The sequence below is a fragment of the Crocodylus porosus genome, unplaced genomic scaffold (assembly GCF_001723895.1).
Source record: "Crocodylus porosus isolate Cpor-Errol unplaced genomic scaffold, CroPor_comp1, whole genome shotgun sequence".
In the NCBI taxonomy this organism is placed as follows: domain Eukaryota; kingdom Metazoa; phylum Chordata; order Crocodylia; family Crocodylidae; genus Crocodylus; species Crocodylus porosus.
The window spans coordinates 181,414,091-181,431,183 of NW_017728886.1; the positions used below are offsets into that span (position 1 = coordinate 181,414,091).

At 40.3% G+C, this 17,093-nt stretch overlaps 1 protein-coding gene across 6 annotated transcripts in view; it reads right to left on the reverse strand.

Moving 5' to 3' along the window:
• The window catches only part of PTPRM (protein tyrosine phosphatase, receptor type M), a 728,011-nt gene that overhangs the window by 88,847 nt on the left and 622,071 nt on the right, over window positions 1-17,093 (reverse strand). The window lies entirely within an intron of this gene.

The window sequence follows — 17,093 nt, forward strand, 5'->3', positions numbered from 1 at the left end:
AGTATTCTTTCCTGCCATGGCAGGGGGTTGGACTAGATGATCTGCTCAGGTCCCTTCCGACCCTAGAAACTATGAAACTATGAAACTATTGTTTTGTCTGAGAGAAAAATAATATGATTTTATGAAACATGCAATCTTATCTAATATTCACCCAATCTCTGTTCTGTAGTTAATAAAGCTAATACAATAATAAAAGTAAAGATGATAACAGTATCATTTTATATTAATGAAATCTACCACTCAGGTCAATCACAGCAAACAAGTTTGGCTGTGTACTTTCTGTAGTGTATGGTTTTTGTTCTTAAACAATACAGCATTCCACGATTCTTTGATGTGTGTAGTATCACTATCAGTATAACGTGTTACATAGTTCAATATTGAAATAGACACATTCAGTTTAAGATCTTTAATTGCCAAATTAAAAAGACGAATTCTCATATAAAGGTGGATAGTCCATTACCATGTTTTACTATTTTTGTCTGCAGGATCACAAAACCACATCTTCTAACTCCCAGTTGAGGGATGCACCAGGGCATGCGTTCAAGTGCTTTGCTGAACTGAGACCCCACACAGGAAAGCTCCCAAGCCCATGATGGGGAAACAAATGAAACTTCTCTTGCAAAGATTTGACAAATCCTTAGTAATGTTAGCTTTTAAAATGGATTGCCATTTGTCTACTTCACCTTCACAGTAGTGTCATAAGACACACTACTAGAAGGAAAAGTTCAGTAAGGTCTTAAGCTCTTGAGAAGTCAACAGGGCTTGCAGACTGATGGAAAAATATGACACTTTACTTTAAACTTTCATACTTCCTAGGGGTGTGCAAAGTGGGCCCTATTCAATTTGGATTTGGCTTGAATCAGGGAGAGTAATTTGATTTGTTGATTTTGGATCACTGTCCCCTATTTGATTTGGATGAATCTGAAGCTTTGATGCTGATTCAGAGAATCAGCAATTCGGACATAGACATAGACACAGTTTAAATGTTTTTCTACATACCTTGAGGTACCAGGCATGGCTTGTGAACGCTGCAATGCCGGGGCAGATGGAGCATCCCACAGGAGTGCGGGGGGAGTCCCTCAAATACTTGGCAGTGAACCTGGAAGTGGCTCAGCAATTGGCCACAGGGGGACCCTGGGTGCCCCCCCAGATCCAGGAGGCACCGGGGGACACCCCAGTGGACCTGGAAGTGGACCAGGAGTGCTTCTGGTCCACTTCTGGGTCTGCTGGTGAGTGCACTGAGGAGTCCCCCATGCTTCTGTGGGATGCTCTATCTGCCCCCGCATCACAGCATTCATGAGCCGCCTGGTACCTAGAGGTATGTAAAAAAAACATTTAAAGCTGCGTCCAGGTCTGAATTGCTGAATCTTTCCGAGTCTCTCCGAATCAATTTGGGGGCTTCTGATTCAATTCAGAGAGATTAAAGGGTCTCCTGATTTGATTCAGATTTGGAGATTCAGCCACCAAATTGGGCTGAATCTGTGCCAAACAGAATCAGCAACTGTAGCTTTGCACAGGCCTAATACTCCCATGCTGAGCCCCACACATGCCCAGAAAAGGCAGCACATTAGTTGCCCTCAATTGTCTGCTGATATTGGGCACTATAGTGGGTCTTTTTTGGTACTTTTATCTAACAGCTGATTGACTCAGCTATTAGATAAAAGCGCCAAAAAGCCCCACTGAAATGCCTGATATATACAGTTACTGTGGAGCTGGGTCCAATTAATGTGCTGCTCCTTCTGGTAAAGTGTGGGGTTTTTTTTTTTCTTTGGGGGGGGGCATAGTAAATAACTACTAGGAGTATTTTAAGTGACATGATAGAAGCACAGCAAGCCAAACAGACATAACTCTACTAACTTCAGTGACTTACATCCTCCTATTCAGTAGCAGAATTTGGACAGTTGCTTCTAAAACACAAGCAAGGTCAGCTTATCTCAGTGACACCAACAAACACAGATTATTTGTTACTTTTGTATAGCACTAAGAATCTTGAGGATGGCTATAAGCTTTCATACTCTATTTCCATTGTGGCCAATACACATTTACAACATCCACTTTTTCTAGACAGCTTTATACTTTTATGTTATTCTTCATTTTTAAAGAACTGTTACAAATAAACTAAGATGTCATTTTCTTGGAGGTTTTAGTTTTCCCTTCCCAAAAGTTTACTGTTGTCCAAAAAGAAAAAGAAATAAAAATGAAAATGATTCATCAGCCACTTCAGAAAAAAAATGGGAAAATATAGTTTATTTATTTTGAAACTGCTTTAGTTCTTTCTTGGGAGGTGCTGAGATGCTGCACTGATGAGCACATAGAAAAGATAAATGGAACAAAGAAGGAAGTATTACACTGCTTGAGCACGAAAAGAAACAGTAATTGCAAAAGACAGCTGGAGTGTAATTTCTTAGATTCCCTATATGCTGCCATTATAGACACAGAAATGGAATGATAATCCACAGTGGATTAGAAGGAGAGATCATATTTGTCCTAGAACTAAAGAAAAAAGCAAATAACTCAAGACAAGTGATCTACTGAGATCTTTCCTTATTTGTGAGAAATACAAGCTTCATACCTGTAATTTTTCTAGTGTTTTTTACGGCATGTTGCCCTCCTGAGATAGAGCACTACAGCAATCCACTGAACTGCACATGGTATCTTAGCAGCTATCCATTTTAATAAGGCTCTTATAATTTAAAAAAAAAAGCAGACCCTCAACAAGAATATAAGCCCCAAGGCATCCTTCAGTCTAGCAATGTCTAGAAAACAGAGGAGGGGGAGGACTGCAGGTGAGGATAGCAATTCTCAAAGAGCTTTTATAGAAATATTTTTCTAACTCAACTAGTTCAAAGCTTAGGCTTCCAAATCTACTTGGAGATGTTCCCAAGTAGGAAAAAAAAAAGCTCTTTTAAAGTTAACTTGCACTGTAATGAAAATTTCAGTTTAAACATGATAGTTTTTAACTTTTAGCCCTCGTGATCAAAATATAAATTTTTAGTAGAGAATTCACAATGGACAACTCTGCTATGGAGAGCAACATGATATCAAGTGGTCAACAATCCATTACAGTCATGGAGGATGAACAGTATGCTTTTGCTTGCTTTAAGCCAATGCTATAGCAGTTGTTACTAAAAAAATATTTTTCTGCTGAGAATTAAATTTGCTGTGATATACAGAGGAGGAATTAACTGCAGTACAGTCTGCATGATAACTGTTCTAAGTGCTGTCTTTCTAATAATTATCTTTCAGGTTGTCATTAGAAACTCCTAAGGCCAGAAATATTGCAAGAAGGGCTTATAAAATAGTGAGAGGGAACTAGAAAATAGGCATGTGAGTTCCAGGCTCAAGTCAACAGACAAGTAGCCTGGATAATATTCAAATCTGTTTTACTGACTCACATTCTACTTTGGTTTTCCCATCTGTAATGCAAGGACAGCAAAGCTAACATATCTTTGTAGGTGCTTTGAGATCTACAGAGAAAGAATGTTACATGACTAGTTATTACTATTATTCCAAAGCTGAAAGACTTTTTCAAAAATACTTATGGTTGCTAGGTGACAACAGTGCAGTTACCTATCACATCATTTACTAAATGCAAGCACTTACAAGCAAGGAAATGCAAAGTTAAGGATATCATAAATCTTACGCTGCACGCATAACAAACAAACTATTATTCACAAGCACAAGCAGTAAGTATTAGGGCTGTGTGAAGCTTCAGTCCCTGATTCAATTCAGCAGACATTTGGCCCAATTTGGTGGCTGAATCTCCAAATCCAAATTGAATCAAGAGATCCTTTAATCTCTCCGAATTGAATCGAAGTCCTTCAAATCAATTCAGAAATTCAGACATAGACACAGCTTTAAATGTTTTTTCTACATCCCTCAAGGTATCAGGCGGCTCGTCAATGCTGCGATGGTGAGGCAGATGGAACATCCCACAGGAGCACGGGGGGCTCCCCAGCACGCTTGGCAGCAGACCTGGAAGTGGACCAGAAGCACTTCCGGTCCACCTCTGGGTCTGCTGCCAAGCATGTGGTCCCGTCCCATCCCCCATTCCCCTCTTTGCTCCTGTGGGACGCTCAATCCGCCCTGTCATCACAGTGTTCATGAGCCATGCCTGTATGGCTTGCACTGTAACTTGCACTGTAGTGCTCAAATTATGTAGTAAAAAATTTGTAGCTGTGTCTGTGGTCGAATTGCTGACTCTCCATATTAGCATCTAAGCTTCAGATTTGGCTTAGGCCAAATCAAATCAGGGATAGTGATTCGAATTAACGAATTGAATCGCTGTCCCTGATTAGGGCTGAATCCAAATCCAAATTGAATATAGCCTGTTTCACACATCCCTGGTAAGTATTTAATCACAAAACCACCTTTACTCTGATTCATAGATTGATTTTTAAATTTGTGATTATGTTATTGTCAAGAATGGAATATCTCCCTTTTACAGTAATGTTGTTAATATACGTGTCTCAGTTGTAAAACAAACTGTAAAGTTCTTGAGGGAAGGGTTTACATGAAGTTTCTTAGAAAGTGCATAATCTTACTTAAATATGAATTATGGACTTGTACTGAGGCTGGTCATTATGTATTCCCAAGGATGTACAACATACAATTTTGTGTAACTTTTTCAGGCAGTTGTTGTATTCAGTTTATATTTTGAGGGAACAGATGATGGAACTGCATGCACTTACCCTCATTTTATGTATCAGGTCTTCATAATGACTAAGAAAAGGTTTTGATTCAGATCCTCCAAAACTTAAGCATGTACATTATTTCATATGTGTCTAGAAGATCAGTATTTTAATTATGTCCGTGGTATAAGAGTTAGAGTGCTTTTAACCTTTCAGACACTTGACTTTTTAGTATTTAGGATTTGCAAGTAACTGGCAGGGAAATCATAAGATCATTACATTAAAGGAGGGAGCAGAGATATCTAATACCTATATTTCCTTAATAGATCTGACACATGACTTAAATATTAAAAATGAATTGTCCACAAACAGGATATCATCCCAAATGTTTGTCCAGAATAGCGAAAGCTTCTTTTGATAGCAGTCCAAGCCACAAGGTACTATGTAAGCAGTACCTTATGCCAGTATCATTACTTTGTTCCGTGAAATAATTTGATGACAACAGGGGCCTTTAGAGAATAGACTTGCCATCAGCTTTTTTTCTCTCTGTCGGTTTCAATCACTCAGAATCATGTCTATTTTTCAAATAATGAAATTTTTAAAAACACATTATTATGCTTGCTCTTGAAAACTGTCTGTGGTAGAAGCCAGTATAAAAATTTCTCTAATCGATGTAACCTGTCATTTATAAAGCAGTTGTAGTGTTATCGTAACTGAGGTCTGTTCATGGAATAAAAAAGCAATAATAATAGCAAATAAAATTTGTCACTGCCTACTCAGAAACTCCCTCAATTTCTTGGAATTTTCTATAAAAATTCTTGTATCTACTGATAGTTTATCATGCAGTCTTGAAAATGTTTACATTTTCCTTTTGGAGTGAGAGGGGAGGAAAAAACTCATTCAAATCAGAGTCATAGTTATAACCTCAACTACAGAGACTCTCTTCATATGCATAAGCATAGTGATTCTTACATGGCTTGAGTCCAAAAGACACGATCCTTGGCTTCGCATATACAAAATTCCAGAGGTTCCTGCTTCAGCTCCAAAACAGAAATCTTTACTAGTCACAAGAATTCATGTTAGTCTACACAACAGTTACAAGTAGGAAGAAAACAGGGAAAAAAACAAAAATCTCCAGCGTCTTTAGAAACAACCCACAGAACTCTTGTTCCCAGGTTCAAGCTGAGTTAGTAAACTACATTTCCCTCTTGAACTGAAAACGACCATCCTGAGACTTTGTTCTCTGTAGTGACCCTGTCCCTTGCCTGAGTGTTATACACGTCTCAGAGGAAAACCCTGAAAAAGATGTTTCAGAGCATGGATGTGAAGCATACGGTCTTCAGACTGGACCCAGGTGGTCCTGGACTAAACAACCCATGTACAGTAGCAAGGTGAGCAGTGGCAGTATTAACCTTCACAGCTACTGGAACCACCATTGTGTTGGCATAACTCGGGCAACCCAGGGGTTAGGGTTACCAGCACTAACCTCCAAGCCAACCTTAACAGCTGGTCAAACTGGAGGGTTTCTTTTGCTGTCAGTGACTAAACTAGTTAACAGTGAAAAAGGCGGGCACAGTGGCAATCCTCATATTATGACATAAAAGGGACTTTTCTGATGAAAATGCCTTTGCTTAAATTCCTTAATAAAAAAGCTACTGTAGAGGCCAGTGTGATGCAATACCACTATAGAAATAAATAAAAATGATACCCTTTCTATATAATCTTTAAACTAAAATATATACTTATCAAGTTTCTGATGTGCACCTCCTCTAAGACTCAACAGTAGGGACATAAATCAGTTGGTTTACAAGTTCTATAGATAAGAATGTCATTCCTTATGAAATTCTGTAGATTTTCAGAGTAATTTCCACAGAATCTTATTTAAGTTTTAAGAAGTCTATTACTTTCATCCTTTTTTCATTCTAAGACTTTGCTATAAGGGAAGATTTTAAAAAGGAGGCGAAGTGTGAATTAATAGGAGGACTGCAAAAGGAAGCACAATTAAAATTCTAATTTAGAAACATACTCCCTGGCACATCAGTTTGCAATAACTTAACATCATTCATCTTCCAGATTTATCTGTAACACAATAAATATAGTATGTGGATGGGATTTTATGATCCCTCTTTTACAGGAAGAACCCTCTGGGTACAATATGCACATTTATACTGTAACTAATATACAGGATACATTACTTTCAATTTGTATACACAAAGTTTAGAGTAGTCTCCAGCAGTTCTTATGAAAATAGATTTCATGCTTTTGGGGGATCTGAGCAATGGTTTTGCTGTAACGTGCATAGGATTTTCATAAGTAATCCCCCTTTTTTATTCTACTTAGACTGTAATTAAAAGTGTTGCCTCTGAATATCAAGTCTCATACATTTTGGAGAAAGGCAGTGAGCTTCGGAGCCACTCATGATAACAGTAAGTCTATAAAGCAATAAAACTGAAACTACACAGGCTTTACTGAATACCAAGTACTTTTGTACCTTGACAAGGAATGTCCTCTGATGAGCACAATGCATAAAGAATCACTGCAATCATATACACGTCTGTTCTTTTTGGAACAGGAAACATGTTTTGTGATTTAAAAGTCTCCCCCAGCTCCTGTTTTCTTCCCTGCTTCATTTTCCACAGGATTCAATTACCCATCTCAATTGCCCCTCCCAAGGGTGCATCATTACAAGACGGTGCAGAGTTTTTGGGCTTTTAATGAAAATTCCCAGTTCCCACATTGTAGATATACAGAATGAGGCAGGATTCAAGGTTAGGTGCATTGTAAATTTATGGATCTGGATCTGGATGTTTTAGGGACAGTTGCAAGCAAATATTTTTCTACCTTTTTCAAACATATAAAGTAATTGCACACAGTAAAAGACAGGAAAATGCTCATGCTTTTATCCAGGGTGTGTCTGCGAACACTGGAGATGCTTGGGCAGTTGGGAAACTTGTCGGCAGAGACATCAGCTGGGAGCAACTGAACAAAATGCCTTCCTCTCTATCTCCATTGTTATACCTGTTTTCTCTTTCCCTTTGCTCAATTCCCACATCTTTCCTTGTGCTAAAAAGACACTGGAGTTCTGCATGCTGTATCTGGGCCTGGTTTCTGGGTTATCCTTCACAGTGCCATGTCAAAAGAGACATTCACATCCAAAAGAGGCATGTGGAGTCTAGGAAACTCATTTAGGTACCTTGAAACACCTCTTTTGGAATGACTAATTTAGATATTCCTAAGCACCTTACTTTCAATTCTGGAACATTTTCACAACTTTATAAATTTTCCTGTAATGCTGCCACTTGTACTTTAAGTTTAAAGACACTCCCTTAACTAAAATGCATGGGAAACAGAAATTCGTTTATGCAGACTGGAACCCAAACTGAATGATTTAAACTCCTTGATGCCTCTGCAATAAAAATAGTGGGATGATGAGTTGGTTAATGAGTTTTTGGAGACATCTTTGGTGCTCTTAGTGGATGCATCTACACATGCATTTTACTGCAGGGAGACTAATTAGCTTTGCAGTAAAGTGTCACCATCCACACATGCACTGGTATTAGGGTGCAGTAAATTAATTAAGTGCCCTGTTAGATAGTTCTGTTGGGCACAATACTATCTTATGGCAGAGTAATTAACTGTGCTGAAATGCACATGTATATGATGACCTGGCAGGGGCCAGACTCCTGCCTCCTGGCTAGTCACATGGCTCTATTGGGTCAGCAGCCCCATGCCCCAATGTTGCCACCCAGAGCCCAGGGCTGACTCCCCATGGCCCCTGCCAGCCCAGTCCTGTTCTGCCCAAGCTCAAATTGCTGCTGTCCCTGGCGCACATGTAGGTGCTGCACCTGGGTGCAGTTTACTCCAGCTCAAACAGCTCCATAGTTTATTGCTTCACTTTAATTTCCCAATGTGCGTTACTCTTCCTTGTATAATCAAAGGGAACTTGACTATAGTATTAGTCAAGGTTAGTGCTTTGGTTTGTCTTTGTTCTTTCTTTGCTTTTCTCTGGTTGAGAGGAGGTTATTAAGGAGTTCAAAATAGCTAAGACTATCTTATTTTATATACTTTTAAGGTAAGTATTTCACAAGGGTTAGATAATGTTTGAATATTTAAGCATGATCCATATTTTTAACAAATGATTTAAGAAAAAATGTTCCTTGTTTCCTATCCCTCATGCACAATTTATTCAAAAGCATAACTGGAGAAGAGGGTGATCATAGCCAGTTGGAACTGTCTCAGTCTAAGCTTTGGTGAGTTAGAAGCAGTTTGTATCGCTTTAACAGCAAAGGAAAAAAAACATGCTTGCTTAATATTCCATCAACAAGATCTGCCACTTCAAAAACCTTCCTATACCACTGATCTGACATCAGATTGGGGATATCAGTACTTTGTCATGAGATCAATAACAGAACAAAGTACTTAAGTGACAGCTTCATAACAGAAAGCCAATGCCATTACAACAGACATTTTACATGTCCAATTCCAGCCCTCTATAAGCAACTGGAATTGCTCCAAGATCTGATAAAGGAATCTTCAAGGTCTTCTAACATATATTGACTATATTTAATATAACCTAGGGCTCTAATCATTACTGCCTGAGTTCCTTTTCTTTCTCCCTTGTGGGCATAATTCCTACATAGGTTCACAGCCATGGCTCCTTTTGAAAGCTAGATGTGACAGCCTGCGGCCAATTCTGATACTATTAGTTGGTTTATCAGAGAGAGTTCAGACTATGTTCTCCTTACAGAAACGGAGTGGAACAGGTATATTGGCTGTCTAAAAGGAAAACCACAGGTAGTGATGGTGATGGGATGAGAGAGAGCATTCTGGGTGCCTTAAAAGACATAAGACAGATGTGCTGTTACCAATCTGACACTGTTTTACATTGGTGAAAATGACTGGAAAAGTTGCAGGGAAATAATCCAAGATTGACAGAAAACGTTCTTTAAAAATAGCTTGACAAATGGAATGGAAGTCCCCTTGATTCAAAAGAAAGCATTTTGCCTATAAGGACAATAAATACTAACCACAGAACATGAGAGTAAGTTTTGATAACAGGTCCAGGAGATAAATGGCTGGCTGACAAGTAGAGGGTTTAACATCAATTAACGCAGCCAGATTTGCTTCCTTAAAACAATTTTTCTTCTACTAGCATCTAAAGACCAGACATACAAACTAGAGAGCCAAATGGCAGTTGTACAAAAAGCTCACTTACGTGTAGTCAGTGCTGCTTGAAGCACTAAAAAGGCAATAACAAGGAGTCTGCAGCTACATCACACCCATGACATTATGCTGTGTGTTTCTTCTGATGTTCCAGAGCCCTATTAACAAGTCACCTTGACAAACCCTGTGTTCAGTCTGCTCTTGCTGAATAGCAAAGCAATTCTTCAGTAATGAAGATTGAGGCTTAACGACTTTATGTATAATTTTGTTTTTCAGAATCTGCTTCTTCATTTTCTATTTTGCATAAACTGAGCAAAATATAGCAATTTATCAGCTCTCCCTGGACATTTCAAGATTTATGTACATTACAGCTCTACATTTTTATTCTACATTTCCTTTCATTAGAACAGCGTACACAAGTTAGATTAATTGATGCAAACTACCAACAGCAGATGCCTTCCTTTATTCTCTGTATCCCTTCATAAAACTACACTTCTTAAAAACCGGGTCTATATAAATATTTCCTTTACAAGACAATATAAAGGTCCCAGGCATCTGTTTCTTATTAAACCAAATATGGATGGTTTAAAATAAGCTAATAATGTCCACATTAATCAGATTCTATTAACAACCGCATATTAAAAACCTAGCCTTAATAGGCTAAATTGTAGCAGGAGAAACATGGGAATATGGTGTATACCCACGGCTAAGTCCCCAGTATGTGTTCCAGCACTGCTGTCAAGCTCTTCCTAGACTGAGGCACATAATTAGTCTGTTCTAACTATAAACATCACCCTAACTGTAGTCTAATGGAGCATGCACAGGGTAGGAGCGAATGAACACGGTTTTTTGGGGGAGTGGTCCTGGGCTCAGCAGGGAGGAAGTATAGACATGGTCTAAGAATATGATTTGCAGAAGCCAGTGTGTTGGAGTGGGGAGCAGCCAGGACTAGCCCATAGTAGTGCTTTGTAGGACCTAGGTTCTTAAGTCTGAGCTGCATGGAGGTGCTTATCTCTATTCAAGATTCACAAATATGAAGATTTTTCTAGAGTTAGGCACCATGACTTCCATCGTTGAGGAAGTGTCAGTCTTTTCAAACTGTGTTTTAGGGGTGTCTACTCTACTAGTTCGCTAGCTGTCTGAAAATCAGGATTTTTGTTTCATAAGTAAGCGCACATGTTTTAAATTTGGTTTTGAACTGAATTAGACCACAGCTAAAAGCTTTTGAAATCTCCCAAGAATCATTCCAAGAAAACTCGATTTTGGAAAACGTGAAACCCACAGTCCTGGCATGAAATAGGCTCCCTGCATCCTGCAGCTGCTCAGTTAAATGGCCATTCTTGACAGTTTCACTGCTGTACTTCTATGAGTCCCTGGCTCTTGTACGGATCCACTGAGCATCCTGGCCCTGGCCCTGGCACAGTCTGTAAGGACCCTGACTTAAATTGAGTGAAAATGCTTTGAATCTAGAATATTTCAAACAGAGTCTGCTCTGCTGTAGCATACCTTACGACTAGATGATAAAGAGACTTTGGGAAATGTAATTTAAAATCTCCTTAAGCAAAGGAATTGAATCCCAGTCTCTGACATGAGGGGTGAATGTCCTATCCACTGTGACTTTAGGTAAAAAGGTGGCACCTTCACCTTGTTCCCCATGTTTTTTGTGTGGATGGATAATGCTCTGAGAATGTTTACCAGATCAGGTCCCTTCCTATTTTGTGGAGGTTAGGTGTGAGATAAGTCCTGACAGTGCTAAGCTACTCAGCACCTGAGCAAAGCAGCAGAAACTTAGGTGCCTATTACAGAACTTTACCAGTCGAGGAACTGAAGAAGTTGAGGTACCTAAAGGATTAGCCAGGTTTTCTTTAAATACCCATGGGCTAAAGGTAGCATAAGAGCGGACCCAAATTGGACACAGTACTCCAGGTGAGGCCTTACCAGTGCTGAACAATAGGGGTGTGCGAAACAGGCCATATTCGATTCGGATTTGGATTCGGCCTGAATTAGGGCCAGTGATTCAATTCATTGATTCAGATCACTGTCCTGATTCGATTCTGCTGAATCTGAAGATTCGATGCTGACTGGGAGAATCAGTGATTTGATCATAGACAGTTTTAAATGTTTTTTCTACTTACCTTGAGGTAGCAGGGGAAGCTTGTGAATGCTGCAATGGGCAGCAGATGGAATGTCCCACAGGAGTGCGGGGGGTGGGGGGCCCTGCATGCTCGGCAGCGGACCCAGAAGTGGACCGTAAGTACTTCTGGTCTACTTCCAGGTATGCCACTGAGTGCGCGGGGGACTCCCCCCAAGACCCCCGGCTCGGCAACTGGCTGCAGGACAAACCTGGGTGCCCGCTTAGACCCAGGAGGCACCAGTCACGAAGCTGAGGGATGGGGGATCCCTCACGTGCTCTACTGCGGACTCAGAAGTGGACTGGAATTGCTTTTGGTTTACTTTCCGGTCTGCAGCCAAGTGTGCTGGGGACCCCCAGTGTTCCTGTGGGACACTCCATCTGCCCCAGCATCTCAGCATTCATGAACCGCCTGGTACCTTGAGGTATGTGGGGAAAACATTTAAAGCTGTGTTTATGTCCAAATCATCGAATCTGTCCAAATCGATTCAGAACATTCCAATTCAATTAGGAGAGATTAAAGGGTCTCCTGATTTGATCTGCACTCAGAGATTTGGCCACCGAATTGGGCCGAATCTCCACTAAATTGAATCAGTGACCAAAGCTTCTCACAGCCCTACTGAACAAAGAAAAAGAATCACTTTCCTTTGTTTGCAAGAGACACTCCTGTTAATACCACCAAGTACGCTGTTGGTCTTTTTTGCAACAAGAGTACACTGTTGGCTTATATGTCTACTGTGACCTGCAGGCCCTTTTCTGAAGTACTACAAACTAGTTAGTTATCTCCCCGTCTGTATTTGTACAGGCACTAATTCTATCCAAGTGTCCACTCTTATGCTACTTTTAGCCCATGGGTATTTAAATTTTCCACTTCTTTTTGCTGAACCTCATCTGATTAATTTCACATCATTTTCCCATTCTATCCAGGTCATTCTGGATCCTGGCCCTACACTCTAGGGTAGGGGTGGGCAAAGTCCAGCCTGTGAGCCGGATCAACCCTGTAGCAGACTCCATTTCCCAGAAGACCCTGCCTGCGCTGCTGTGGCTGGTTTCCATGGAGACTCCAGCAGTGGCAGGGCTGTGACAGCATGGGCCCAGGGTTTCCATGGAGACCAGCCCCAGCAGCACTGGCAGGCCACATGGCTGGGTAGGGAACTGCTCTGAGGCCTGGATCTTGCGGCACTAGGAGCTTAGTCCAGAGTTGAGGCAGAACTGTGATCTGCTGCCTGCATGCCTTGGGCAGAGGCTGCTGGGAAATGGAGTCTGGCTGCCTGCCAGATCTGCCATTTTGCCTACCTAGGGTGCCTGCAGCTCCACACAACTTGGTGTCATCTGCATCTTTGCTAAGTGTGTCCTTGATCCCCTCATCTAAATCTTTAATGAAGATATTAAATAATACTGGACCAAGGACAAACCCGTTAGGGAACCCCACTTGATACCTCCTCCCAATTAGACTCTGTCATTGATAACTACTTGTTGAGTGTAATGATCCAACTAATACTTTCATTTGGTCTGTATTTCCCTAGCTTGTTAATGATAAATTCAGTGTCAAAAGCTTTGCTGAAGTCAAGGTATATCACATTCACTGTTCTCACATCCACAGAGCCGGCCATCTTACAGACTGACATAAGGTCAGTCAGGCATTACTTTTTTTGTGAATCCATGATTGGCTTTTCCTGATCACCTTGGCCTCCTCTAGGTGCTTCACAACAGCTTCTTTGAGACCCAAGACCTACACAATGATACTTCCAGGTATTGAGGTCAGACTGACTGGTCTGTAATTCCTTGGATGCTCCTTCTTCCCCTTCTTAAAGATGGGCACTATATCTATCCTTTTCCAATCATCTGGAACCTCATCTGACCTCCATGAGTTCTCAAAGAGGATAGCTAAGGGCTCTGAAATTACCCAGCCAGCATCTACAGTACCTTAAAGTCCATCCCATCTAGCTTCTCTAAATAATCCTTAACCTGTTCTACCACAACTCTAGGTTGTTTGACTCCTGTGCTGCCAACTGCATTCATTGTCTAGTATGTGCCCCTATTTTGAAGAATGAAGTAAAAAAGGGAGTAAATACATTAACTTTCTCTGAATCATCTGCAACTAGATTGCCTTCTATACTCCTACGGCTTCTTTGGTCTTCCTCTTGACAAGCATGAAGAATTCCTTTTTATTGCCTTTTCTGTCCCATGGAGTTGCATCTTAAATTGTGCCTTCTTCTTAATTTTCTCCAGGACACCTGTTCATAGATATCTGTCTATAGAAACCTGTCCATAGATACACTAGGCATTTTCCATAGAAAAAGGAAAATGTGGAAAGATCACACTAACAAATTAGTTCTGCTTTCTGATACTGGATACTGATACTGGATGCTTTCTGATACTGGATGGTGGTCACCTGGAAATATGAGCCATAATTCTTAGAAATTTCATTGTAGTCATCAGAGCTGGTGTCTACACTTCTTATGTGTATTGATTTGTACACAAGTACATTTTTGGTCTGATACTAGTATGAGCTTTGGTAGAAATCTAAACATGAAAACCTATTAGGAAAGTTGGTCTAATAAAATATATTCATAGATTGTAAGGCTGGAAGGGAGTTCAGAAGATCATCGGGCCCAGCCTCCTGCACCAGGCAGGAAAGATAACTGGGGTCAGGTGAACCCAGCAAGGTGACTGTCCAGTCTCCTTTAGAAGATTTCCAGGGTAGGTGATTTCACCACCTCTGGAGGGAGCCTATTCCACAGTTTGGACACTCTAACTGTGAAGAAGTTTTTCCTAATGTTGAGCCTGAAATGGTCTTCCAAGAGTTTGTGAACATTACTCCTGGTTTTCCCCTCCGGTGCCCTGGTGGACAGTTGTTCACTGAGCACTTGATGTATGCCCTGATGTAGTGGTAAGCTGCTACCAAATCCCCTCTTAACCATTGCTTTTTCAGGCTGAAGAGTTCCAGATCTCTAAGCCTTTCCTTGTATGGCTTGCTGTGCAAGTCTCTGATCATACGGGTAGCCCTTCTTGGACTCTCTCAAGTTTTACCATGAACTTGTTGAAGTGTGGCACCCAGAACTGGACCCAGTATTCTGTCTGCGGTCTAACCAGTGCTGAGTAGAGCAGAAGAATCACTTCCTTGGTTTTGCTGGAGATGCATCAATTGATGCATGCCAGAGTATTATTTTCCCTGCTGGTTACAGTGTCACACTGTGGCTCATATTCATACTGTGGTCTGTTATTACCCCCAAGTCCCTTTTGTTCGTGGTGCTGGTCAGTTTGGTGCCACCAAGCTTATATATCTATATATATACACACATGCACATATACCTTCACAAGCACAAGAAGCATATTGATGCAGCACACTTTGACCTCCCTGGACTTCCCATTTCTGACCTCAGAGTGGGTGTTCTTAGACAACAACACTTTAAAAATAAACTTGAAAGGGGAATTTGCAGAACAAGAAATCATCCAGAGATTGGATTGAGCTAAATATGGTCTAAACCAAGACTATGGATTCTTATCCCATTATCTGAATTAGCTTCTATAAAACCCATGTGGGTTTATAAACCCTATATAGCTTTTATAAGCCCAGTGGGTTAACTTTTTTTGTTTTTCACTCTCTCCTACCCACCTTGGTCTTTTCAGTATGCCCCCACTTTTCCACCCGACTTTCCAACCCTTTTTATTTTAATCACTACTTTCTATTTAGCAGCTTTTCTTCCTGTAGTCCCTTTATAGCATCTGATGAACTAAACCTCCTGCTTATGAAAGTTTATGCTATATATCTCTGATTTAGTCTATAAAGGTGAAAATCTACCCTGCCTTCTACCTGACTTCAGACTGTTATGGCTAGCAACTTCCTGATGTTCCATTTAAACACTCAGAAAATAACTTTATGATATGGGTATGCAGAATATTGCACTGTACAATATCAGATGAGATAGAAAAATAATTATTATTTTGGTTTTTATCTGTTTTTTACAATACTATATCAATGTTTTTATTGTGCTGCTACTGATTTGGGACTATGAATGTTTGGTTGGGTAATCAACCAGCTGAGAGGGGAAGGGAGGGAATGTAGCGGAAGGGAAAGTTTCAGCAGCTAGGAAGGGTCTTGAGTTCATATCCTGTGGGAAAGTAGTATTATTAGGTGCATCTTTGTACCTGAGAAGTGGGTTAGGTGAATGCAAATACTGAGTAGGTAGTTGATGAATTCTGTAACTGGGAATGTCATTCACATTGTCTGCTGTGTCCCAAGTGCTGATATGCTGATATAAAGCACTGCTAGTGTTTGATAAGATCTAGCCCCTCATTCCCTTGTAAGATGTGTGTGCCACTGAAAAAGTGTTCTATGCTGAAATGTACCTGAACTAAAAGACAACATGCTTTTACTTATGTCAACAGGAAAGCTATTTTCTTCCCAGCTGTGCTCTCTCTGCACCTCAAGTAATGCAAAAAATCAGTTTACCATGACAATGATATATTTTGAAAGAATGGCTTAAAGAAGTAACAAAGTCCTAATCAGAAACAAGCAAAAAGCACTAATCTTCAAACAATAAAACCTTGCTGAAAACTGTAATACTTTAGATGGCTTATCCCGTTTATTTTTCTCATTTTATATGTTGGAACTACAGATGTACAGTGAAAATATGCCAACCTCTGGCCACATTCACTTTAATTTATAAAGACCATGAACGATTCTTAAACTTTCACTTGGACCCAACCATTTTTATTTGTTCTGCCTACTGTCATTACTGTATAGTTGCCATCATCATGCAGTAGAATGTGAGCTAGTGATATTAAAAAGGAGATAATGAAAAACCGAGCTGTAAAAAAAAACTGTATAACATGACTAGCTAAGCAGTAAGATATTACATTTGCTTAAGTTTGCAATGTCTGCTCTAGTCCAAGCACAAAGTGAACTCTTTCTTGATATTTAGAACCTGTTCCTAACCCGTGCCTTACTTCTGAAGTGAAATGACTCTGTGCTTTGGGTTCTTTCAAAGGCAAGAAAGGGCTCACTGGTTCCATTAGGGCGTGATTCCATTAAATTATCCAGTTCATGGAAGTGAGATTAACTGGAGAATAAGGTACAACTCACCATGCTCAACATGGTAAGGCCAGGTCTTTAAGCAGTCACATGCTTTTTAAACAGAAATCAGTTTAGAGCTGGGTTTGCA